Source organism: Vulpes vulpes, chromosome X (genome assembly GCF_048418805.1).
Source record: "Vulpes vulpes isolate BD-2025 chromosome X, VulVul3, whole genome shotgun sequence".
In the NCBI taxonomy this organism is placed as follows: domain Eukaryota; kingdom Metazoa; phylum Chordata; class Mammalia; order Carnivora; family Canidae; genus Vulpes; species Vulpes vulpes.
The window spans coordinates 14,414,311-14,440,551 of record NC_132796.1 but is presented as its reverse complement, the minus strand read 5'-3'; the positions used below and the strand labels follow the sequence as shown (position 1 = coordinate 14,440,551).

The 26,241-nt window shown below is 39.7% G+C and overlaps 1 protein-coding gene across 6 annotated transcripts in view; it reads left to right on the top strand.

The window, feature by feature from the left end:
* Window positions 1-6,761: 6,761 nt before the first annotated feature.
* Window positions 6,762-26,241, top strand: part of SCML2 (Scm polycomb group protein like 2) — a 97,520-nt gene continuing 78,040 nt past the window's right edge. For 3 of the 6 annotated variants that reach the window (XM_025997498.2, XM_072744656.1, XM_072744658.1), the window contains exon 1: window positions 6,804-6,890. The gene's annotated coding sequence lies outside the window, so the exon portion shown is untranslated. Of the gene's footprint in view, window positions 6,891-26,241 lie in introns of all 6 variants that reach the window. The other 3 variants (XM_072744655.1, XM_072744657.1, XM_025997499.2) reach the window with 2 other exon arrangements.

Genomic DNA, 26,241 nt, shown 5'->3' with positions numbered 1-26,241 from the left:
GGTTAAAGTTCAGTTGGAAAAAATGAAAGCCCAGATAGATACCATACTTGTTTTGTTCATTTAAAAAAATAAAAGAAATATTTTATTCATTGGTTCATGAGAGATACAAAGAGAGAGGCAGAGACATAGGCAGAGGGAGAAGCAGGCTCCATGCAGGGAGCCCAATGTGGGGCGCTTAGCCTGGCCCTCAAAGTCCTCTCTAAATTGACCCCCTCTGGGACCCCTGGGTGGCTCAGTTGGTGAAGCCTCTGCCTTCAGCTCAGGTCATGGTCCCAGGGTCCTGGGATCGAGCCCTGCATCAGGCTCCTTGCTCAGTGGGGAGTCTGCTTCTCCCTCTGCCTGCTGCTTCCTGCTTGTGCTCTCTCTCTGTCTTTGTCAAATAATAATAAAAAAAATTGACCCCTTCTTATTTTGTTTGGCACAATGAACTTTTCATTGTTGAAAGGCCATGCAGTGACTTCATTACTTTGCACACATGCTATTCCCTATGAGCTTCCACGTCTATTTGGCAAACTTTTCATTCTCCCCCTTTCAGTTCAAATGTTACCTTTACCCTCTTAAGAAATAGGCACATGGGGAACTAGTAATTGTGGTTTATTATCAATAAACAGGCAGCATTTAGGTGCTGTTCATACATTATCTTCTTTTTTAAAAAATGATTTTATTTATTTATTCATGAGAGACACAGAAAGAGGCAGAGACACAGGCAGAGGGAGAAGGAGGCTCCCTGTGGGGAGCCCAATGTGAGACTCGATCCCAGGACCCCGCCGAAGGCAGACACTCAGCCACTGAGCCACCCAGGTGCCCCGTCCATTACCTTCTTTAACCTTCACTCTATGACAATATCTCCAGTTGATTTTACCCACCGTTAGTTCACAGTATTATAGCGACTTGATTACATATGACAGGTGATGAAACCTGTAGTTGCTATACATAGTGCCTCAAATATAAATTCTCAGAGGGTTTACAGAAATGTAAGACTTTGAAGACCCTACCCTATCCTCCCAGTTGGTTGGCTCGATATAATGAAAAGAAAAGCATTTCAATAATAGTCCCAGCAGGAACAGAGTACAGTTACATGTGATTTTGAAGAGAAATGAATGAATTATTAGCAGAGGTGTGGGGAAGTTTAAGGGAACTATTGAGGGATACAGAAGTTGCCCAGGGATTAGGCAAAACCTGGAAACTGAAAGCTGTGCCTGTTCCACTCCTGGAGACCCAGTGAGGACCAGCCCCTGAAAGAGGGGCCTTTCCTTGGAGCTGTCATGGAGCTATCACTACTACTAGACAGATCATAGGCAGGGAAGGCTTAGGAAAGAACTGCCCCCAGCCCCCATATAGGTGACTTCGATCACTCCTGATGGTGCCTGCTGTTGGCCAAACCAACTGTGCAGAGTGATCCACTACTGAAGGTTAAGTCCCCTGAGGCACCGAATCTAAGGCAAAGAAGGGTGAAAATTCATGGGATAGATGATGGTTCAAATGCAGAATGACCAGCACAAAAAGTGTAAAAACAAAATTAATAAATGTTTTGATTGAATGTGCAAAGGACATTCTGTCAGCTGAACAATTGCAATTTCATTCATCTAGTTAATACAATATTTTTTTATTTATTCATGAAAGACACAGGGAGAGAGAGAGGCAGAGACACAGGCAGAGGGAGAAGCAGGATCCATGTAGGGAGCCCGACGTGGGACTCGATCCCGGACACTGGGATGACACCCTGAGTAAAAGGCAGACACCCAGGCGTCGCAGTTTATACAATATTATATGGGTACATCTAAAAATGTTTGCTATGAGGGCCATCTGGATGGGTCAGGTTGGTTAAGTACTCCCCTCTTGGTTTCGGTCCAGGTCATGATCTCAGGGTCGAGGGATCGGGCTCAGCAGGGAGTCTGCTTCTTTCCTTCTCCTCTGCCCCTTTGCCCTGCTCCCTCTCTCTCAAATAAATAAATCTTTAAACTAAATAAAAGTTTGAGAGGATGAAGGGTGTGAAAAGAGACCCTACTTATTTTGAAGATTTTTTTTTAATTTTATTTTTTTATTCATGAGAGACAGAGAGAGAGAGGCAGAGACCCAGGCAGAGGGAGAAGCAGGCTCCATGCAGGGAGCCCAACATGGGTCTCCATCCTGGGTCCCCAGGATCACACCTTGGGTTGAAGGCGGTGCTAAACCGCTGAGCCACCCAGGCTGCCCTATTTTGAAGATCTTAAAATCTATGTGAGTAATCTCTCTTTCTCTCTCTTCTTTGAACTGGGTGTAAGATCCTGGAGTATTCAATTTCTCTTAGACATCTTGGTATCCTCATCCCAAGCACAGCTGCATACAACAAGCATTCAATAAATGCTTGGTGTTTGAATGAAGGACTGAGGGAATGTAATAATGCCCAAGTGTACTGTATGAAGTTCATTGAGTTTATGCCAGTTTTCACAGCATATAGAGTACTTGACTTGGCCAAAGTCAGCTTCAGTTTCACACATTTTGTTGGTAAAAGACTAATTTATGTTTTTTAAAAAAATGTGGGTTCCATTAAGGAAAGACCATGGTTTGGTTTTCTGATAGATATGAATAGCACTTTCCCATCTGTGAAGTAAGTGTGGCAGATTCTATTATCCTTATTTTTAAAATGAAAAAAGCTGAGGCATGGAAAGTTCTAAAGAATTCTGGTTAGTGGATGATAGAATTGGGATTCAAGACAAGAGTTTGGACTTCCTGATACAGCTTTGTCCTTTGACAAAGTAGTCTTCTGGTTAGACTAGAGTCTCTCTTCACATTACAACTTCACTTCTTGATATTTTTCCAAGGAGGTTACTATTTTGAAGTTAGGCAAAGAGGTTTATCAACAATACTAGAAACAATTTATATCATGTTCTTGGTTTAATGGAGAGAAAAGGAGCATTTTGTTAGAAACAAAGATCTGAAAATATTTGTTAACTCAGATACTGTTCATTTGTTATTTAGTACCTACTACATGCATTTTTCCCCTAAGGTAACAGTATGACTGGTGAGTTTACCAGGAATACCTTAGATCTCTAGCCTCTGCCAGGTTTAGTTAGGCTTCTGTGTTTTAGGGAAAAGGAGTGCATGAAGTGGAAAAACTAGAGGGAGTCTTCATTAATCATCCTGAAACGTTAACTTTACCTATGCAAGTAACATCATTTCAATATAAGCATGTATGCTGATGGGAATCTAGATTAAATTTTGCTCATCTAGATAAAACCATCTTTATTCTGTGAACTAATATTAAATTCTAAAGAAAGGTAGAAAGGGAAGTAATCAAACACACTTGTGATACAGGAGTATTTTGCATTGGATTTGGGCAGAGTGAGGATGACGTTTCTTTTTTAAGGTTGTCACAGATTTTGGGCTGAGTCAGAACTATAGGAGCAAATGGACAGAAACAAATCTGAGATGTGAAAAATAATCATGAAAATTTGGATTTTGCTAGCCTTAGTTCTTGTTCTTTCAGTACGTGTATTCTCCTTTTTTGCACATTTTCTAAGCAAAATTAATTGAATGTCATAATGGTAGGTACTCATTCATCTATTCAACAAATATTTACCAAATTCGTACTATGTGCAAGGTGCTTCCATAAAATGTAAAAGAAACAGTGATGTTCTGATCTATGCTAACATCATTAAAAAGCAGTCTCGGGGGCGCCTGGGTGGTGCAGTGGTTGAACATCTGCCTTTGGCTAAGGTTGTGATCCCGGGGTCCTGGGATTGAGTCCCATGTCGGGCTCCCCACAGGGAGCCTGCTTCTCCCTCTGCTGTGTCTCTGCCTCTCTCTGTGTGTCTCTCATGAATAAATAAATAAAAATCTGAAAAAAAAAAAAAAAAAGCAGTCTCAAGTGTATTTTGGCAAAGCCGGAAAGGAAAAAGCAGAGTATGAGTACATAAAAGAATTATTATTAAACGTTTATATACATAATCTATGGTGAAAGTATACGATTCAGGACAGGGTAAAAGGGATAGGAAAGGTTCAGGTATATGTATGTTCAGAAGCTGATACTGCCACTTACTTACTATTTAATACTCAATTTCCTCATCTATAAATGGAGAATAAGAGCACCTACCTCGTAAGAATTTTGTGGAAGAATATGATGAAAATTGACAATTACATATCTAAAGAGGCTAACAAGATTCTCAGCACATGGTAGTTGTCATCATTATCAATAACTCATATTTAAAGTAACAGTCACACGTCTATAAATGCTTTGATGAACGTAGTTACTGATAAGATGTTCTAATATAGATAATGCAAAGTATATTTTTAGAGTAAGGGCTTCAGTAATTTCTTTATTTTTTAAAAAATATTTTATTTATTTCTTCATGATAGAGAGAGAGAGAGAGAGGCAGAGACACAGGCAGAGGGAGAAGCAGGCTCCATGCAGGGAGCCCGACGCGGGACTCGATCCCGGGACTCCAGGACCACGCCCTGGGCCAAAGGCAGGCGCCAAACCGCTGAGCCACCCAGGGATCGCCGGCTTCAGTAATTTCATATTAAAAACTGGAATATGGGAAGTAGATGAGGTGCCTTGAGACAGGCAATTTAACAATCAGAGTAGTATTGCTACATCTTGATAAAGGGTCCGTAGATGTAAAAGATGCCTAAGTGGACAACCCAAGTCTTTCTAATACAGAATGTAGAGATGAATTTCAAATTTTCCTATTGCATAAGGGTTAGAAAGACGATGGCCTGTAATTAAAAATTTAAGCTCCCGGGCAGCCCCGGTGGCTCAGCGGTTTAGCACTGCCTTTGGCCCAGGGCCTGATCCTGGAGACCCGGGATGGAGTCCCACGTCGGGCTCCCTGCACGGAGCCTGCTTCTCCCTCTGCCTGTGTCTCTGCCCCTCTCTTTTTGTGTCTCTCATGAATAAATAAAAATGAAATCTTTAAAAAAATAAAAGTTTAAGCTCCCTCATACCCCCAAGCCTTGCTCTAGCCCATACTAAGGATCTGCTTAGATTAAACCTGTTTATTTATTTTTTTCTCTTAAAGGTATCTTTCTGGCTTTTAGCATTTTTTTTTTAATCTATATTTATTTATGATAGTCACAGAGAGAGAGAGAGAGGCAGAGTGTGTCTCCAGGATCGCGCCCTGGGCCAAAGGCAGGCGCCAAACCGCTGTGCCACCCAGGGATCCCTCTTTCTGGCTTTTAAAAACATTTTGGACTTTCATCTTGGACCATTTTAACATTCCCTTCTTTGTGGTATATATTGTATAATCGATACGGCCAAATCTCTCGTTAATATTTGGATAACAACAACAACAACAACAAAAACAAAAACAAAAAAAATATTTGGATAACAGTGGCCTAGTTTTTGTTTTGTCTTAAAGTTTTTATGAATTTCGCACTAACATTTCAGCAGTTTGATTTTGTGCCATTTGCCAATGCTTAAATACAATAAAAAAATACCCCCACAAAATTTTAAATTGGCCTTCGTTTAATATTGTAAAAGTTCTGTATGAAAATAATTTCTGTATTGTGGAAGATGTTTATATTCCACATTTTTTGTTTTTTAGTTTTAGGCTTCAATTTCCTTATTATGATTTATATATATATATATATATATATATTCTTTAAGATTTTATTTATTTATTCATGAGAGACACAGAGAGAGAGGGAGGCAGAGACACAGGCACATGGAGAAGCAGGCTCCACACAGGGAGCCTGACGCGGGACTTGATCCCGGGACTCCAGGATCAGGCCCTGGGCCGAAGGTGGCCCTAAAACGCTGAGCCACCTGGGCTGCCCTCTAATTATGATTTTTGAAATACAGTATGCCCTATATGCTAAGTTAAGGTGATTACAAATGCAAAACCTACATCCAGCTTTTCAGAGTTGGAGAGAGAAGGCCTGCCAATGGGTTACTTTGTGCTAACACAGCACATTGTATTATTTTTCAAACAAAAGTTTTAAATCTGCTTATACCCAAGCTCACGAGGGATGAAATGTTTTTCTCGGGTTTTCTGTTTGCTATATTTTGTGCGAGGGGCGTCCTGGCCTTTTTCGGGGTTACTTTTACGACTGCCCCCTTCGGCTGGGTGCAACCTCCACCTGCACAACCCCCCTGCCCCCCGGGCGAGGAGGATAAAGCAGAGACCCCAAAATGCATTCTCCAGGACGTTCCCAAGCACTCTCAAACCAGGGAGCAAATTATTTCCCCCTCCAGGTTAATCCAGTACCGTTAGTTTAAGCCTGGGTTTAGAGGAACAACTAAATTCAGAATGTGGGGCTGCAGGGGAATGCATGGCAAAAAGCCATGGGGGGAAAAAAAACAACAGAACTGTTTCAAGGAATATGCTGCAACCCGCGAAGGAGTGGCTTTGCTCAAGCTGCTTTTATAAAGAGTTGCATTTTCCTTGTTCATCGAACTTGCTTCAGTTCCTAGGGAAGCGCCTGGCTTTTCGGTGCGTGGCCGGCGTGGCTGGTGAGCAAGAGTCAAGGGCGATGGCCAAGGGGAGCGAGTGCCCGCGCTGGAACCTGACGCGGACCCCGGGGTGTCCTTGGGGCGCCCATCACGGTCTTGGGTGCACGGGCTGCGACTGGCCTCTTTTTGGCGGGAGGCGCAGACGGCGGGGGGAGGATGGAGGAAAAGTAGCAAGGGCTTTCCTGGGCTCGCAGCGTCTCGCCCCCGCCGCCGCTCGCGCCGCCTTCCGCCCGCGCCCCCAGTCCGGGCCCCGCACGCGGCCGCGGTCGTAGGGCGTGCTTGCGGCAACCGCAGGGCACGCGGGCCGGCCGGGGCGGGGGCGGGGCGGCGGTGGCGGTTGCGGGGCATGCGCGGCTCCGCGCGCGGCTTCTCAAACATGGCGGCGGCGGTGTGAAGACCGGTACCAGTTCGCGGGACCCGTGTGACATTTTCGCTCCTGTGGCCGACGAGACCCGAGGTACGTGGCGACTCCGGGCCCCGTGAGGACCAGAGAGGCGGAGCCGTGGCATCCGGCCTCTGGTCGTTGTCCGCGGGCGGGCGGGTGGCCGGGAGCCCTTCGCGGCGCGTCCCGCGCGAGTAACGCCCCCTTAACTGCCCCGCCGGGTCCGGCCTTAGCTCGACCGTGGCCCACCTTGGGCAGCCTCCTCCCGGAGGCCGGGGCTCCCCTGCCCCACTTAGCGCCCCCCGCGACGCCCCACAGCTGCTTTTGCGCAGCCCCTCGCTTTTCCCCGGGGCCCCGTCGCGGTTCACTGGCCCATCCCTCGCGCGGCGTTTGGTTGCCGTGTTGCTCTCGAGCGGCCCCCGGGCCCGAAGCGCGGACAGCACCCTCCTGAGCATCCTCTTGCTGTGGGTGGAGCTGGGCTGGGGGGGCCGATCTGCGGCCCCGGGGCAGCGCCGGTAGGCGGTGGGGCTGAGGGGCAGGGATGACTTTGCGTGGTCTGGGCTGAAACCCACCCGGTTGCCTTCTGTGGACTTTTGAGATAACTTTTGGAGTTTGGGAGGGAAACGTTAGCCCGGAAGGATGCGCCTGTGGCTTAGCGCGGGCTCCGGTCCCGCTGCCAGGTGCTCGTCGGACTTGCGCCCCGGGACTCTGGGAGGGTGATGGGGGGCCGCCGGTGGCTCAGGCTTGGGGGGGAATTGGGGCTGGAGGGCGCTGCCCTCCTTGCGTGTGTGTTGGAGGTGGCGGTGGAGAGCGGGGCTCCAACTCTCCGGTGGAGCGGCAGGGCGGCCGCTGTACTCTCGCGGCTTGACCTGGTCTAAGGACCATTGGTGCCTTTAAGGGACAGCCTTCTTGCTCTTTCCACCTGACTAGTGGTTGTGCTGCATCCCCGTGTAAATCGCCAGAGGGAGAGCGAGCAGGCGAATGTCATAGATTTTGAGCCTTGAGGTTATACATAGCTTTGCGGTCTGTAATTTGCCCCCTCCCTGGGCCCCCAAATGTTTGGCCAGCGCCAGTATTTACAAATCCTCGCTTAATTGATGTTTTTAAAGGTTGTGAAACATTGGTCATTCATTACAAAGTGTGATTGTAAGTTGAAATTAGCTTTTATTTTGAAGAGTTAGATTAGCTTTGATGATTTAAGTGTTAAGGTGACGTTAGGATATCTCTGGAAAGTGAATGGATCTGTTCGTAGGGGGAAAGTAAGGCACGGAAAGTGAATACTTAAGATCATATGGTTTGCAAATTTGTCAGAGATAGTTTTATCAAAACAACTGCAGATGCTGCTGCATTTCTAATGCTTCCAGGGCTATTCATATTTCTGTTTTGGGGAAAGAGTATTATAAGATGTATAACGTTTATGGAGTACAACTTCCTATGACAAGTTAATTGTATTATAACAATAGTTCATAGATTGATTTAATTCTTTTCAATAGCAGTGCTTGCGAATGTTCTTCAGTAATCACAATTTTGCCTTTCTAGCCATTCTTAATTACTCATTAAAGAACGTATTTCCAAAGGATGAGTGTTGTGTGTTTTTTTTTTCCAGCCTGTGGTTTTGTGTATTTAATGAGAGGGATGCAAAAATAAGCTTTCAGTAAAAAGTCCAGTTGGGATTTTGAGAAAGGAGTGAAATTATGAGCACTCACCTGATGCTTTGTATTTGTTTGGCTGTGGTTTTAGCCACAGTCTTCAAAAAAGTCTGAAAGATACTTTCAAAAAGTTAAACATTTAAAACAGCTTTGAAATTTTTGAAGGGGTATCATATATATCACAACCTTATAAGTTTAAGGATGTATGCTTGTTTCCTTTAGAGAACCTGATTTGTTTTGAAATTGGGAAAAAGGATTAATGTAACTGAACTACTTTATGTGTGAGGTTGCTTTAAAGCTAATGATGTCATGATATGTACAAAAATCATTGGAGTCAGTCTTAAAGAGGTGGTATCAGTTTTTCTCATGAGGCGATAGGTCAGTCTTTTTGTTTCAGTCAATACATATTCATTAAGTGCCTCTGCTGTCTGTAGTATGGAGTTTAGTTCAAGGTGCATTTATTTAGAGGCTATGAGTGTTGGCTTCTGGGTGTTTAAGTGTGCACACCAGTAGTTTATTCCTGAAATTTCAAAGTTATAGCTAAGAAAATCAATACGAATGTAAAACAAATAGTTATTTTATTTCAAGGGCAAATTCAAGGAGTTTGGAATTTTGGTCATAATTCTCTAAACAAAATTCTGGGTGTAACTGAATTATTTCTGACTTGTGTGGCACTTTGTGCCTCTTTATGATTAAATAAAGCTGTACATTTTTATGGGATTATTTTCTAAGTCAAACAGATAAACATACTGGTTAGGCTTGGGAAGAAAAATGAATTATTGGTATAAATTGAAATCTCAGTGTGCTCTGGAGTCTTTTTTAATGCTAAATAACTTTGCTTTTAAGACTGAGTAAGTAGTGTAGTTTGTGACTAAATATTAACTGATAGTTTAGAGCACTTTCTTTTAAAAAAATGTTTCAGGAATCTCTGAGCTCGAAAGTAACAAGGGTTATGATGGCCAGCTATAAGCCAGATGTGACTCTCATTTTCTTTTGGGTTTGTTCCTTTTTAGCTGCCTGCCTGTTCCTCCCAGATGCTTCCTATCTCCCCTCTTCCTGCCCCCCGTTCCCTTTGCTGTTGGTGTCTGTTTCCGCATCACTGAAATGGTCAGGGTAATCCTGTGCTGCCTCACCAAGAAATAATTGATGATAGTAAAGTGCCTTGAAAAGGCTGAGTAAATACCTAGTCTTTTGAATGAAAATGACATCCCTTGTTCCATTTAAGGAAAATCCAAATCCCAATTTTAGTTTGAGCTCTTGGGGCGATGGGTAGAGAGGGAGGGAGGAGGAAAATTTCACTTGAATATTTTATTGCCCCTCTCTTTGGGTTAATAGAAATGATTGTTGTAACTTTAGTAACTAACACTGGAGGATGCAAGGGATCCTCTACTATTTGAGTTATTAGTCGCCTCTAGTCTTTTTTTCCCCCCCAGGTTACCCTGTCTGCTCCACCTTTCCCCCTTTATGCCAACTCTATTCTGATTCCAGCTGTGAATGGAAATCTGAGGTCATTTTCTCTTTCAGTTCACCTCTCTGGGAGTTTCTTTGTCTCCTCATAGTCATATTCCTGGTTTTTAGGATATGCAAGATATGAGCAAAATGAGCTCTGCCAGCCATCAGGGTTAGAGCTGTCGAGGCTGTGGTTGTGAATATAGGTCTGACATTGCCAGGAGATGTTTTGCAGCTTGGAGTGAGCAAATCAGGCACCCCTAAGAATTTTAAGAACATTATTCATGTCTGAAAATTACTACAAAATATCTTAGGATTTGAAGTGATGATTGTTAATTTCAGGAACCAAAAACCTGGAAATTTTGAAAATGGCAGATGTTGATGATTTTGAAAGAAAAAGTTCACCCTTCCCTGGGTTAGGGTCTTAATATTTGTGATCCTTTTGTCTTAGGGAAATAGATGAAAAAAAACCTGCTGTTTATCTGATGTTAGAATGGGCTGATATAATTTAGTGGTAAGTGTTCCAGGCTCTAACTAGTTTGGGCACTGGTTACTCTAAGTATGGAAATGCCTTTACTATAGTGATAACATCTCATTTTTAAAAAGATAACAGAGGTGATGGTTCTTTAAAGCCAGATAACTTGAGAAAAATTTTAGAAACTAAGATTTGGAATGTGTGTGTGTGTATATATATATTCGTTGCTTTTCATTTCATAAGTAAAGCATTTTTGCTTGTTTTGTCTTTATGTTGTCTAATTTAAGTAAATGTTGGCCACCTTGGAAGTAATAATATGAGTGATTTTTTTTTATGCTGAATGGTTTCTACTAAACATATATCCCTAAACCTTTTCCCTACTTTTCATTTTTTGGGCATATAGTGGAAAGGTTTTGACATAAAAAATGAGGATGTCTTATTGCATGACACGTGAAAGATTTGAGAATCTGCTAAGCAGTTTATATGAGGATACTATTCAATTTAATTTTATACTCATCTCCCTAACTAAGCTAGATGAATTCCTTATTTAACCAAAGAGGGGGAACAAAAGAAATAAGCTTTTTTATGAGTAAAGAGCTGGGAAACATTTGAAGATAGCATTTGACTACGTACTACTTGTGACCTGTGTTTATGGCTGTGGCTCTGCCCCTTCCTAAGTTTATAGGAGCAAATTGTTGTAAGAGCGGAAAGAAAGTGCCCACCTTTTGTGGTAATGTGCTATTGTAAACTTCAGAAGGGACAGATGTATTGCAATTCTAGGGCATACCTTTAGGATACTTTCTTTTCTCAGGGAAAGGTTGGTGGGACTCTCTTTGCTTCTTGTCTTTCGAATACATATTTAATTTTTCTCAACCTCTGTTTCTCATAAGGATTAACTGGTGCAGAATTCCAGTCATAAAGAGCTTCGTTTGCTTGGTATGTACGTTGTAGCCTTGGCATAGTCTTTAAATTCAATATGTGTATTGAAAGAGTTCTTATTTTCTTTATCATTTGGTCACTTTTCTCACCTTTCATCATTTTTAGGTAATTTAAGATTTTGATCATATATGTAGTTTTAAGGTAACTGTGGTTGAATCACATGTGTTTTTTTTCTGTTATCTTGCTTCTCTGTACAGTTGTAAACATGCTTTTTACTGTGAAACTTGTTTTTTTTTCTTTCATTTGAAAGATTTAAAGTATTATTTGGAGTATTTCTCAATATAAATGTTATTTGAAAAATAAAGATCAGTATTATCTTAATTTTTTATTAACTTGGTAGAGTCTCATGAGCACATTATCTTTGATAGTTATTAAAAGAATTAAAATGCAGTACTCGATACTGGTAAGTACCTTTAAATATTGCTTTGTTTTATTATTATTTTTTATTTTTTTATTTTTTTAAATATTGCTTTGTTTTAGATTAGAAACTCTGATTTGAGAATTTCTTGAGTTGAGATTTTGAGAGGTTTCAGAAATACTTAATGAATAATTTACTGACACCTGCCTCACATTTTAAGTATTGTCAGGGATGTTTAGTTTTCTGGTCACTTCAGACTGGTTTATTGCATGCTTTTCTGTAGTCTGTTGTCTAGCAGGGATTGTTGTTGTCATCATTTCCATTATTTCTTGTAGGGCTGGTGTTAGAAACCATAAATCTAGACTGCTGTGATAATAGGAACAGGCTGTAACCTGACCCAGTTCTTTTGTCAAAATGTCGCACCGAGAGCTGCCTGTAGTAAATTGACATGCCCTGCTATTAACTTCAGTCCTCCGCAAATGTCGGTGGGCAGCAGGTCTTTGGGCAATTAGCCTGTGGCTGTGCTTTAAAACCTTAGGAATTTACAACTATAAACTGGGATTTTGGCAACCCTTGACTTGTCTTTCATTTATCTGTTTTCTGACATAACATACTTAAGTAAATGCATAGCTTTCAGATAAATTATTTTAAGATTGTAAGTAATTATTTCAACTTGTAAGCTATAATTTTTGAAGTAAATTAAAAATTCTTAAAAATAGTTATTTTCTTCTTGGGTTGTTTTGATACAGAAAAAGATTAATTTCTAACTTTTGGGGGGTAGACTTTACTAAAGCATAATTAAAATTGCTCCTCTAGAAACTTTAATTTCCTCCAGGAGGCTAGATTTGATAAATCTTCACTACCAAAAATGTTCATTCTTAATATTGATATTCACAATTCAGAGATGGAATTTTATTTTTAAAGGTAATTACAACATTATAATTCAGACTTTTTTTCTGATTTATAGAGATATCAGAAAATGGGAAATTTATTTATTTGAATGAATTGAGTAGGTGTTTGTGAGATCTTTAAGTAATGAATCATGTCCAATTCCAACAAGTTTTATATGGCTATATGATGGATATATACACTTTTTCTGTCCTGTATTAGGATAATCACCATTACCAGAAACAAAAAAAAAAGTTGAGAAAGTTAAAAGAGCCAGCTATTCTTTGTCGAAGGAAAATATATAGCTATAATGTATTTCATTTAAATCAGTATGAGTTTTTGCATTTAGGTATAAATGTGAAATACTTTTTACAACCAAAGTAATAAACTATTTTCAAGTCAAAATGAAAAACTTAAAGGTGCTATCTTAATGCAGTTAACTCAGGCCTCCCTATCATCATCTTGTATATTGACTGGGCAGCAGAGAAGAGCTTTTTTGTTTGTTACGCAGTTTTGAAAACAGTGTCTTTATAACAAGATAGACTAAAAAAGAAAAGTTTTACTTATCCTATTTCAGTAGTATTTTCTGCTGAATTATGTGTATGTATAACTTTATCACTTAGTCCAACATTTTCTTTAAAAGTACCAACAAGCATATTTGAACCTCTCCTGGCCTTGAAATTTCTTATACTATTGATATACTCAAGGGAATAAAGGGAAATATAATGAAATATTTATGCAACCAAGTTATTTTATGTGTAGTGACTGTGTCTTTTCCTTTTTGTGTGTGTGAATATTGGTTTAAAGCATGTGTTTTAATTCCAACTGTAATGTAATTGGAATGTATAAACTGAATTCTGGTACAGCATATATTCCTACCTATTCTCCCTGAAAAACCCACTTACAATAGTGACCAATTTACACTGGGGCCTGTCTTTTTGAGACCTCAAACATCCTGGAAGTCAAATTCAGAGTAAAAAATTAAAGGTTTATCAGATGTTGGGGAGAGGATAGATGTGGGGAGTAGGGGACTGTCTCATATCTTACCGAATTTTCTCCTTGGCCCATTGACCTAGACTTGTGTAAATTAAACCATAGCAGATTAAACATTGCAGGAAGGAACAGGGAAGAACAATAACAGCCACCCCCCCCTTTTTTAAAAACCACAATGTTCTGGGACTATATGGTTTAGGTATAAGTAGCCAGTAGCACAGCAGATTATATTTACTCATTTAGCAAACATTTGGGGGGCCCTACATGTGATAGACACTGTGGATAGATACTGGAGAATACAAAGATGAACCATACACAATACTGCCCCTAAAAGCTTATTTCTGTCAAGGGAGATAAAGCATGTACACAAACACAATAGAAGAAATTTTAGCAAAAATGGTTGAGAATTTAAGGACCTATGTCCAGTCTAACTTGGTGATCTTGTGCAGATCTTTGAGCCTCAATATTCTTAACTTTCAAATGGACATTAATAACTAACAACCCTACAGGTTTGTAATAGGCCTTAAATAAGAAAAATGTATATAAAGACCCTAGTAGGATACCAGATATTTAGCAAGAGTTCAATAAGTGACACCTCATAGTATTTGTTATTGCCATTTTATCCCTACCGTCATTAAACCCTAGGGACCATAATTTTTTATCTTCTTATGACTCATTCATGGATCCATTCTATGGACAGTGTATTGAAACTGTCTTTTTGGTGTCTTAACAGACTTAGGTTTGAATTATTTTTCTTTTACTGCCAGCTTTCTGATCTTCAGGAATCAGCAGAACTTGGTAATTGATAAGAAACTGGACAAAGGAAGAAGAGAATCAAAGATGACTTCTAATTCAGAAAGATTGGGTATTAGTCATGTCTATTAAAAAAGGAAGCAGAGGAAGAGTCACTTATTTTGGAAGGCAAAAGAGTGATTTCTTTCTTTCTTTTTAAGATTTTGTTTATTCGTGAGAGACACACAGAGAGAGGCAGAGACATAGGCAGAGGGAAAAGCAGCCTCTCTGCAGGGAGCCTGATGTGGGACTCGATCCCATGACCCTTGGATCATTACCTGAGCCAAAGGCAGATACTCAATCACTGAGCCACCCAGGCGCCCCTAAATATGTAGTCTTTGTAGTGGTTGTGAGGCATTTAGACTGACATTCAATAGGCTATACTAGAAATTTTGGAGGGAGATTGAGGCTAGAAATACTGATACAGGAGTTATCCACAGAGGGATGTTGCATCACGATAGACTAGAATGAGATTCTAGACTCTAAAATTACTAGAATCTAGAGGAATAGAGTGAGTGACTACAGAAGATCAATGGCTAGGAAAGGAGGAAGAAGTAGAGAGGGATAAGAGAGGTAAGGCAAACCAGAGAACCTGAGGCTCAAAGACAAGAGGAGCCTGGAATGAGGGGTGTAAAACACTGAAACACTGAAACGGGGTATGATGCCTGGGAGGTAATTATGGTTTTGGGAAGCACTTCTGAGGAAAGAAGAAAGATTGCAAAAAGTAAAGTATCCCAGCAACTCTTTGTATTTTGAATGTTGTTATATTTATTACCAAAATCTTAGTCATCAGGAAGAGGTTAGTCTGGTAAATATATATTAGAGAATCTTTTCTTCAGGATGCCCAGGTGGCTCAGTGTTTGAGTGCCTGCCTTTGGCTCAGGGTGTGGTCCCGGAGTCCTGGGATCAAGTCCCACATCAGGCTCCCTACGGAGAGCCTGCTTCTCCCTCTGCCTATGTCTCTGCCTCTCTCTCTGTGTCTCTCATGAATAAATACATTAAAAAATCTTAAAAAAAAAAGAATCTTTTCCTCACTGATAAAAATATGATGTTGTCTCAATTTAAGGTCACTTTACTCCTTCAAAAAATGTGTATTTTAATATTTGCCAAATGAGAGGTTCAGCAAACAAGTCTAATAATAAATGCTTAAGTTTGGACATATTTCTGCATATGGGACTTCTGTCTGGGAAATAACCAGCAAACTTTGCTGCTGATGTGGGAACAAATTTATCTTTTTCAGCTTAACATCTGTATTTTTTTTTTTTATACCTTCTTAGGTTGAGATTCTGTATAAGTCCATCCATTTTATAACCTCTGACCAATGGCCTAAATTTGAAAAGGGCCCTGGGAGATTTCTTTCTTGTCAGACTTGTTAAGTTCCTGTCCTTGTCAGAATGTTTACCCTAATTGACCCTTCAGATAGTGGTCTCTAATTAGAGACTCAAGGTGTATTACCTTGTCTTCAAAACAAAACAAAATGGAAAAGCAAAACAACCTGAAACAAAGAAGTTATGAAAAGGCCCTTGTAATCTTCAAATTATAGACCCATTAACTTGCTAAATAGTTCTTTAAAACTTTTTCTCAAAAAAAGAAAAAAAACCCCAGAATTTTCCTCAGGATCACGTAAGATCAATGGGAATTTTAAGTTTAATAATTTCACTATTAATCATTGTTTAATCCTACTGAGAAAATGACTGAAGACAATGCAGGAATTTTCAAAGCATTTGTTGATCTCTTATCAGCTCTTAATTCTATAACAAGATACAATCTTCCAAACAAATGGTTTTGTAAAGATCCCAGAATATCAATGCTTGTTCAAAGTCTGCTAAATACAGTAGCTAGATTTCATGTAACTGTGGTATGTTGGTAAAGGAAACGTCAGTGTCAGACACTTATTAAATAGTTTTAACATACTAACTTTTCTTGTGGCTGATTTATATATGAAAAAAAATTAAAAAAACTTTTTTTAACACCATGAAGTTGCTTCTTATATGCATTCAGTGAAGGAGCTTCTCTATATCCTGGCAAAAACAAAACAAAGTGTTTAATTTTTTTTCTTGCCCAAATTTTCTCTCTCATATGATGTGGAGAATTACTTTGGGAGTCTTATTTGAGTCTTTCTTAAAAGTGCTGAAGCAGTTCAAATTATATTGAGAGCAAAATTAAGCTTTTCTGTTGTTTCTGTGTAGACGATGACTGTGTAAGATACGTTTTTATTTCTAAAAGAATGTTAGGTTCTTAATTTTTTCCAGAAAGACAGCAGCTGTGCTATCTGCATATCTGGTATGTAAGTCCTATAGATATGTTCTTAGATGCACAGCATATCTTTATTTGAGGCACTGGGGATTCAACTATGAATTGATGCTAGTAGTATTTACCAGTGGATCATGGTCTATTCCTTTGACTTCTATAATCTCTACCTTTGTATTGTGACAAAAGACATAGGTGAATTACAGTGTAAAGCTGGGGCATTTTCAGAGGGACAATAGAACTTTTTATGTTTTCTCAAATTATACTCAAAGATAGTTTGTTAAATTAACCAGTATTCCTTTACATCAGGATCTGTACATATTCCTCCTAGTACTCAGTCCTAGGAAAGTGTTTATTTTTCCCATTGAATTTGTATGTATTTTTATCTTGTAGTGAAGCTTATATGGACCAGAGAGAAATTAACCATTCAGGTTGAGTACTTTTATTTTCCAACTGGTACATTTTTATTTGTACCTTTTTTTTTTTTTAAGGGTGGGGAGGGCCAGGAGAGAGAATCCCAAGCAGGACCCATGCCCAGCGCAGAGCCCAATACAGGGCTGGATCTTACCACCCTGCAATCATGAACAGAACCAAAATAAAGGGTTGGTTGCTTAACCTACTGAGCCACCCAGGTGCCCTGGTGTTTATCCCTTTTTAGATTACAAAATAAGCACTAATTTTTCAAAAGCTCTGTTTTAAGTGCTAATCTTGAGAATAGTGAGGTTTTTTTTTGTGAGTTTTTCCTATGACATGAACTTTTGTTTTTTAATTTATTTTTATTTTTAAAAAAGATTTTATTTATTTATTCATAAGAGACACACACACACACACACACACACACACACACACACACACACAGAGAGAGAGAGAGAGGCAGAGACACAGGCAGAGGGAGAAGCAGGCTCCATGCAGGGAGCCCAGTGTGGGACTGGATCCCAGGTCTCCAGGATCACGCCCTGGGCTGAAGGTGGCGCTAAACCGCTGAGCCACCTGGGCTGCCCAGGCATGAACTTTTAGAAGGCATTTAATATTGTCCAGTTTTAATTTTAGCTAAATGTGTTGGTTTTATGAGTTATAATATGGGAAGAATTTTATTGAAAGATTATTGATATATGGAATTTGGAAAGTGTATATTTAAAAGTGATTCAAATGTGTATTATATATGGATTTACGTATGTGATTTTTAACATTTGAAAGGATATATGCCAGATGGTTAACAGCAGGTATTGTTTGATGGTAGGATTATAGGTGATTTTTCCCCCCTTATCTGTCTTCTAATTTTGGGGGGGGGGATGATGAGCATGTAAAAAAAATAATAACCAATTCTAGTTTCTAGGAGTCCACAAAGGCCATTTTGGTTCACAAAGGGCCAAAAGCTATTTTCAGTACTCAAAACCCCTAAAGGAAGTTCATGAACAGTTAGGCCTCAAAGTTGTCCAACACAGGGTGACATCAAGTTTCTTTAGGCTTTAGCTAGAATGTATGTTTTCTGATAATGCTGGTTAGTAGATGGTAGCTGTTTTCTTTGGTAATTATGTGTCTAGGCATTATAGAAAGCATGTATTTATATATTTATTTGCTTATTACTGCTTAATTTAAGATTGACTTAAATTTAGTGTTTCTGTTTCTTGAAACAACACCTTTTTGGTCTATACTTCAGAAGAGAATAATTAAGTAATGCTCAGGAATCAAAGAAGGATCATAGTGTCATTTTGTAACATAATTAATGTTAAGTGTTAATGCTGAAACTGTCTCATCTCAGGCAATTTTAATTAGGACAGATGAGGTGGGATAGAAGTCAGTCTTTGAACTTCCATTTATTTATGATACTATGCTTGGTGCTCTGCCTACACTATCTCATTTTAATTTTCATGACGACACTATGAAGTGTAAGTGGTATTAGCCTTACTTTACGCAAGGGAAAACCAAGATGAAGTAACTTGTGATAGTTTTAAGCATTCGAAATATTTCTATGTAATTCATATAGCTACCACTAACCATTGCAGCATAAGTTGTTTAAGAATATATAATTTGTGGGACGCCTGGATGGCTCACTTGGTTAAGTGTCTGTCCTTGGCTCAGGTCATGATCCCAGGGTCCTGGGATCGAGACCTACATCAGATCCCTGCTAAGTGGGGAGCCTGCTTCTCCTTTTCCCTCTGCCCCTCCCCGTGCTTGTGCATGCTTGTGGGCACACGCTCTCTCTCTCTGCACTCTCTCCAATAAATAAAATCTTAAAAAATATGTATATAATTTGTTAATCATATGCCATAGGCCAGCATTGAGTACAGAGCTGCTTCTTTTTTTTTTTTTTTAATTCATGAGAGACAGAGGCAAAGGGAGAAGCAGACTCCCCATGGGGAGCCTGATGTGGGACTCCATCCCAGGATCCTGGGGTCATACTGACTGAGCCACCTAGGTGCCCCACTTTCTTTTATTATTTAATTCATACTGTTGTAAAATGTTCATATAATGCATAAAAATAAAGGGAAGAAAATTAAGGTCACCTAAAATATCACCACCCTGTGAGATAAAAAAAGGAAGATCACTGAAATACTTTTGCATTACTTTATGCAAACTTGCATACAATTTTATACAAATAGGATAATATCATGCAAGATGTATTCATAAAACACACCCCCTTCCCTTTAGGACACACTATCATCTTTATCTTCCTGGGTAAACCTTATTATAACCTGTTAAGGGCAGCCTGGGTGGCTCAGCAGTTTAGCGCCGCCTTCAGCCCAGGGCCTGATCCTGGAGACTGGGGATTGAGTCCCATGTCAGGCTCCCTGCCTGGAGCCTGCTTCTCCCTCTGCCTGTGTCTCTGCCTCTCTCTCTCTCTCTCTCTCTCTCTCTCTGTGTCTCTCATGAATAAATAAATAAAATCTTTAAAAAAAAATAACCTGTTCAGTGTTCTGTATTTCTCTCCATGCTTAAATAATCTTTTTACTCATTTAACCATATGCAAACCTGTACATTTATATGTTTATAGTGAAAATTTTAGTCACTATCAGTGAACATTTGAGAACTTTTTAAAGCGCAAGTCTTTGTGCTAGCTGTGGGTGAGCTACAAGAAAGAATAATGTGTGGCCTATATTCTCAATCACTTAATATGTGAGAAGAGATGAGTAGGTAAACAACTTGTATTTTACAAGATGTGTCTTGATATGTGGTAAATGTTGGGTGAAGACACAGCCTGAGAACCTTGCAGGGGAGCTTCCATAGGGCAGAAGCTTGCCTTCTTGTTGATTCATATGGGCATAAGCTCCTGACAGGTGGGATTATGCTCACTTGTCAGTAAATAAGTGTCTGTAAGTAAAGTCATGTGTTCAAGTGAAACAAAAAAATATTCTGTTGATTGGTTTAAATGGATTATAGTTTGAGATCTGTTGAGAGAAGCAGTTTTTGTATTTGCTTTATTTCTTTGGCATGGAATTATCCCTTCTCCCATTAGGGAATTATATTTTTTTCCTTTAAAGTTTGGGTATTTTGTAAGGAGGAGGATGTAATATTTTGCTATATGATTCATGGCATTTTTAAAAAAGATGTTATTTATTTATTCATGAGAGACACACAGAGAGAGAGGGGCAGAGACACAGGCAAAGGGAGAAGCAGGCTCCATGCAGGGAGCCTGATGTGGGACTCGATTTTGGGACCCCACGATCATGCCCTGGGCTGAAGGCAGGCGTTAAACTGCTGGGCCACCCAGGGATCCTATGCATGGCATTTTGAAGTTTAAGATAGCTTAAGTAAGTAGTACTTTCTAATACAGAAGTTATTATTTGCTCAAAAGTAAGCTTAAGGGGTGCCTGAGTGGCTTAGTCTGTTAAGTGGTAGACTGTTGATTTCGGCTCAGGTCATGGTCTTGGGGTCCTGGAATTGAGCTCCATGTTGGGCTTTGCACTCATTGGGGAGTCTGCTTGAGGATTCTCTCACTCTCTGTCCCTTTGTCCCTCTCCCTGCTCACAGTCTGTCTTTCTCTAAAATAAATAAATATTTTTTTTATAAAAGTAAGCTTAAGCATTCACTTGACTTTACATCTAGTGCCTAGATTGAATGAGAGTTTACACATTTGCATGGCTCAGTTGGTTGAGTATCCCACTTTTGTGTTTGGCTCACGTCATGGTCTCAGAGTCATTCAGAATGAGCCCCACATCATGCTCCACACTAGGGGTGGAGCCTGCTCAAGATTCTTCCTCTGTCCTTCCCTAACCACTCCACCCCCTGCACTCTTTCTTTCTCTCTCTTTAAAGATTTTATTTATTTATGTGAGAGAGAGAAAAAGCACAGTGGAGAGAGGGAGAGGGAGAAGCAGACTCCCTACTGGGCAGGAATTCCCTCCCCCCAACACAGGGCTTGATCCCAGGACTCTGGGGTCATGACCTGAGCTGAAGTTAGCAGCTTAATCGGGTGAGCCACCCAGGCATTCCCCTCTCTCTCTCTTAGAAAAAGAAAAAAGAATTTATGCATTTGCATATGCCAAATATAAACCTTTGATAGTAGAAGTATTGGGGAGAATCAGGAGGGAAAAACAAATCAATGAAATATATGAATTTCAGAATATTTGAAAAGAAATATTTTATTAAAGATTGGTAGATATTCACTCAGGTATTCAGTTTGAATCTACCTTGTGTTTAGCACTGTTCTGGGTGCTGTGGAATATATATAAAGGAAATAAAAACAGGACCAGGGTCATATTTTCTGTCTCTTTAAAAAATGTATTTATTTATTTTAGAGAGACAGAGTGTGTGCGCACCCTTGAACACAGAGGAGTGAGTGGCAGAGGGAGAGGGAGAGAGAATCTCGAGCCGACTTGGTTCTTAGCACAGAGCCCCATATGGAACTTGATCTCATGACCCTGAGCTCAAGATGTGAGCCAAAACCAAGAGTCCGTTGCTTAACTGGCTGTGCCATCCAGGTGCCCCAGGTTATATTCTCTTAAAGGGAAGACTATTTCATTTAACATTACTGGCATAGTGAAACATGGAAACTACATGGCTTAAGAGGGAAAGCAATAAAAGTTGTCTATAGTGAAAGAAGAATGTTTAGGACAAATAATTTTAATTTTATTGTGACCCTGAAAGAATCCTTAAATTACCAAGCTCACATTTTAAAAAATTTATTTCATTTTATTTCCTTTCAAATATAATTAATGTACAGTGTTATATTAGTGTCAGGTGTACAATATAGTGATTCCGCAGTTCCATACATCACCAGTGCTCATCATGACAAGTGCACTCCTTAATCCCCTTCACCTATTCACTCATCCCCCTACCCACCTCCCCTCTGGTAACCTTCAGTTTGTTCTCTATGGTTAAGAGAGTCTGAATGGTGTCTTCAAACAACTCACTGCACTTTAACACCATGAGGACTGAAAGGGAAAGCTTATTGAGTCACTGACTTGTGCCCTCATAAACAGTTCGAGTTCTTTTTGTGTATCGAAGGCTTTATTTGGCATGACTTTGGACTTCACAAGAGATACATCTGCTCACTGGTGTTGAATGACTATGATAATTGAAAAGGAAAAGTTTCCAAACTCTGAAAGAGTTGATCTTATCTAATATGGCTAATCTCAAACTAAAGGGATCTGGAATTCTTCTTGTCTTTATCTGGGGATAAGTGGTGTTTATTTTATTCCTTGGTCTGTGGTTGTACCTTTAAAATAAGTGGTTTGGATTCCAAAGCACTGATTTTGAAGTTAAGAGTGTTTGCGTTGTTGGGACGCCTGGGTGGCTCAGTGGTTGAGCATCTGTCTTTGGCTCAGGTTGTGATCCCAGGGTGTCCGGGGGACCAAGTCCCGCATCGGGCTCCCTGCAGGGGACCTGCTTCTCCCTCTGCCTATGTCTCTGCCTCTCTCTCTCTGTTTCTCATGAATAAATAATACAATAAAATCTTTAAAAAAAAAGGATTTTTGCATTGCATTTAACTCTAAGAAAGTTCTGTCTTTACTTATTTTATACCTACCAGCAGAGTATGAGAGTTCTAGTTGTTCCATATCCTTATCAACATTTGGTATTGTCAGTCTTTTTAATTTTAGCCATTTATGTAATGGTATCTCATTGTGGTTTTAATTTGTGCTTCCTCAAGTACTAATGATGGTGAGCATCGCTTCACATGCTTGTTGGCTATTTGTGTATCTTCTTTAGCAAAGGCACCATTCAAATCTTTTGCCAATTATGTTTTTTTAAAAGATTTTATTTATTGTTTATTTGAGAGAGAGAGAAAAAGAGAGAGAAAGAGAATAAGTGGGGGGAGAGGCAAAGAGAGAGAGAGAGAGAAAAGCGGACTCCTTGCTGAGCAGGGAGCCCAATGTGGGACTCAATCCTAGGACCCTGGGATCATGATCTGAGCCAAAGGCAGATGCCTAAGCGACTGAGCCACCCAGGCACCCCCAATTATGGTTTTATAGGGCTGTTTACCATTTAAAAATTGAGTTCTTTATGAATTGAGTAAGAGTTCTTTATGTATTCTGGATCTTTTATTGGATACATATTTTGCAAATATTTTTTCCCGTTCTGCGGCTTATCCTTTCCTCAACAGTATCATTTGAAGAGCAGTTGTTTTGATAAAATCCAGTATATCAGTTTTTTTCCTCTGGTGTGTTGTGCTTCTCTGTGTCATATTTAAGAAGTCATAGCCTAACTTAGAGTCAGTCACAAGGTCTCTGTATTTTCTTCTAGAAGTTTTATAGTTGGAGGCTTTGCATTTAGATTTATGATCTTTATTGAGATAATTTTTGTGTATTAACTTTTTTTGCAAATTATGCCTTTATTTATTAAAAAAGCTTTTTTCATGGTGATGTTTTTTATTAGAGTAAGAGAAAAATGGAAGACATCCTTAATGCGTATAAATAAGGACTTAGGTAAATTATGGTACAGCCACATCATAGAATATGAAAAGGAAATGTCCAGATGTAAAAAATAAGGAGAGATAAGCACTTGAGGTGATTTTTTTGATTTGCAAATATAGTTTGTTTGTTTATTTATTTATTTATTTATTTTTTAATTGGAGTTCAATTTGCCAACATAAAGCATATCACCCAGTGCTCATCCTATCAAGTGGCCCCATCAGTGCCTGTCACCCAATCACCCCATCCTCCTGTCCACCTCCCCTTTCATTACCCCTTGTTCATTTCCCAGAGTTAGGTGTCTTTCCTGTTCTGTCTCCCTCACTGATATTTCCCACTCATTTTCTCTCCTTTCCCCTTCATTCCCTTTCACCATTTTTTATATTCCCTAAATGAATGAGACCATATAATGTTTGTCCTTCTCTGATTGACTTATTTACTCAGCATAATACCCTCCAGTTCCATCCTCATTGAAGCAAATGGTGGGTATTTGTTGTTTCTAATGGCTGAGGAATATTCTATTGTATACATAGACCACAGCTTCTTTATCCATTCATCTTTCGATGGACACTGAGGCTCTTTCCACAGTTTGGCTATTGTGTACATTGCTGCTATAAACATCGGGGTGCAGGTGTCCCGGTGATTCACTGCATCTGTATCTTTGGGGTAAATCCCCAGCAGTGCAATTGCTGGGTCGTAGGGCAGATCTATTTTTAACTCTTGGAGGAACCTCCACACAGTTTTCCAGAGCGGCTGCACCAGTTCACATTCTCACCAACAGTGCAAGACAGTTCTTCTTTCTTGACATCCTCTCCAACATTTGTTGTTTCCTGCCTTGTTCATTTTCCCCATTCTCACTGGTGTGAGGTGGTATCTTATGGCGGTTTTGATTTGTATTTCCCTGATGGCCAGTGATGCGGAGCATTTTCTCATGTGCTTGTTGGCCATGTGTATGGCTTCCTCTGTGAGATTTCTCTTCATGTCTTTTGGGTGTTTCATGATTGGATTGTTTTTTTTCTTTGTTGTTGAGTTTAGTAAGTTCTTTATAGATCTTGGATACTAGCCCTTTATCTGATACGTCATTTGCAAATATCTTCTCCCATTCTGTAGGTTGTCTTTTAGTTTTGTTGACTGTTTCTTTTGCTGTGCAGAAGCTTTTTATCTTGATGAAGTCCCAATAATTCATTTTTGCTTTTGTTTCTCTTGCCTTTGTGGATGTATCTTGCAAGAAGTTACTGTGGCCAAGTTCAAAAAGGGTGTTGCCTGTGTTCTCCTCTAGGATTTTGATGGAATCTCGTCTCACATTTAGATCTTTCGTCCATTTTTAGTTTATCTTTGTGTATGGTATAAGAGAATGGTCTAGTTTCATTCTTCTGCACTTGGCTGTTCAATTTTCCCAGCACTTGGCTGTCCTTTTTCCAGTGGATGGTCTTTCCTGCTTTGTCGAATATTAGTTGACCATAGAGTTGAGGGCCTATTTCTGGGTATTTTTAAAATACTTATTAGAGAGAGAGAGAGAGAGAGAGAGAGAGAGAGAGAGAATATACGTGCATGCGCACAAACTGGATGAGGGGCAGAGGGAGGAGCAGGGAGCCTGATGTGGGGCTTGACCATGACCTGAGCTGAGGGCAGATGCTTTACGGACTGAGTCACCCAGGTGCCTCTGTGTATTAACTTCTGCAGTAAGTGTTGTTTTTCATTTTTTTGGTACATGAAAATGTTCCAGTACCATTTGTTAAAAAAAAGAAAAAAAATCCCCAAACTATCCGTTCTTCATTAAATTACCTTGGCACTTGTATTGGCAATCTTTTTTGTATGTGGGTGTGTGTATGTGTTGAAAATCTAAAAAAAAAAAAAAAGAAAAAAGAAAAATCTATTCACCATATATATGTGCATCTTTCAGGACTTTATTCTGTGTCCTTGGTCTATATGTCAGTCCTTGTGCAATATCACTCTATCTTGATTAAATATTGCCTTTGGATAAATTATTAAATCTAGTTTATTAATATTTTCTTTTATGGTTAGTACATTTTTATGTCTATCTAAGAAATTTGTGTGCATGGTACATGGATTTATTTATTTAAGTCTTCAAAGATTTACTTTTAATCATCTCTATACATATATCTTCACCTTCTAGGATTACAAGATTACTTATTCAACTAATGGGAGTAACTGATAACACTTGAGATCAAGAATTCAGTTATGGTTTAGAGATTTGAGAGAAGGGCATAGAAACCTAGGTATACCTTTGATGTGTGACCCATCCCTCAGTTTTTCAACTGAGCCCCTTTGTAAGTAGTGGGACTTATTTTAATGTTATTCACAACTTTTTGCCCTCTGGTTAGAGTTGGTCAGTGCCTTCACTCCTTCATCTCCCTTTACTTTCTGCTTCAATTCAGCACGTTCTATATATTTCATTTTGTCTTTTTCCTTTAGCCACTTGGCTGTGGTCTTTAATTGAAAACATCCTCACTCACAGTAGTATTGAATATTCAATTCATTTGATTTTTTTTAAAAGATTTCATTTATTTATTTATTCATGAGAGACACAGAGAGAGGCAGAGACACAGGCAGAGGGAGAAGCAGGCTCCTTGCAGGGAGCCCGACGTGGGACTCTGTCCCAGGTCTCCAGGATCACGCCCTGGGCTGAAGGCACGCTAAACCACCGAGCCACCTGGGCTGCCCTCATTTGATTATTCTAATCTGACTTTCAGGGCTGATATCTCAAAAGGGGAGGTTGTGCTTTGTGAGTCATTTATGTATGTGGGTGGCTCCTGAAGGCA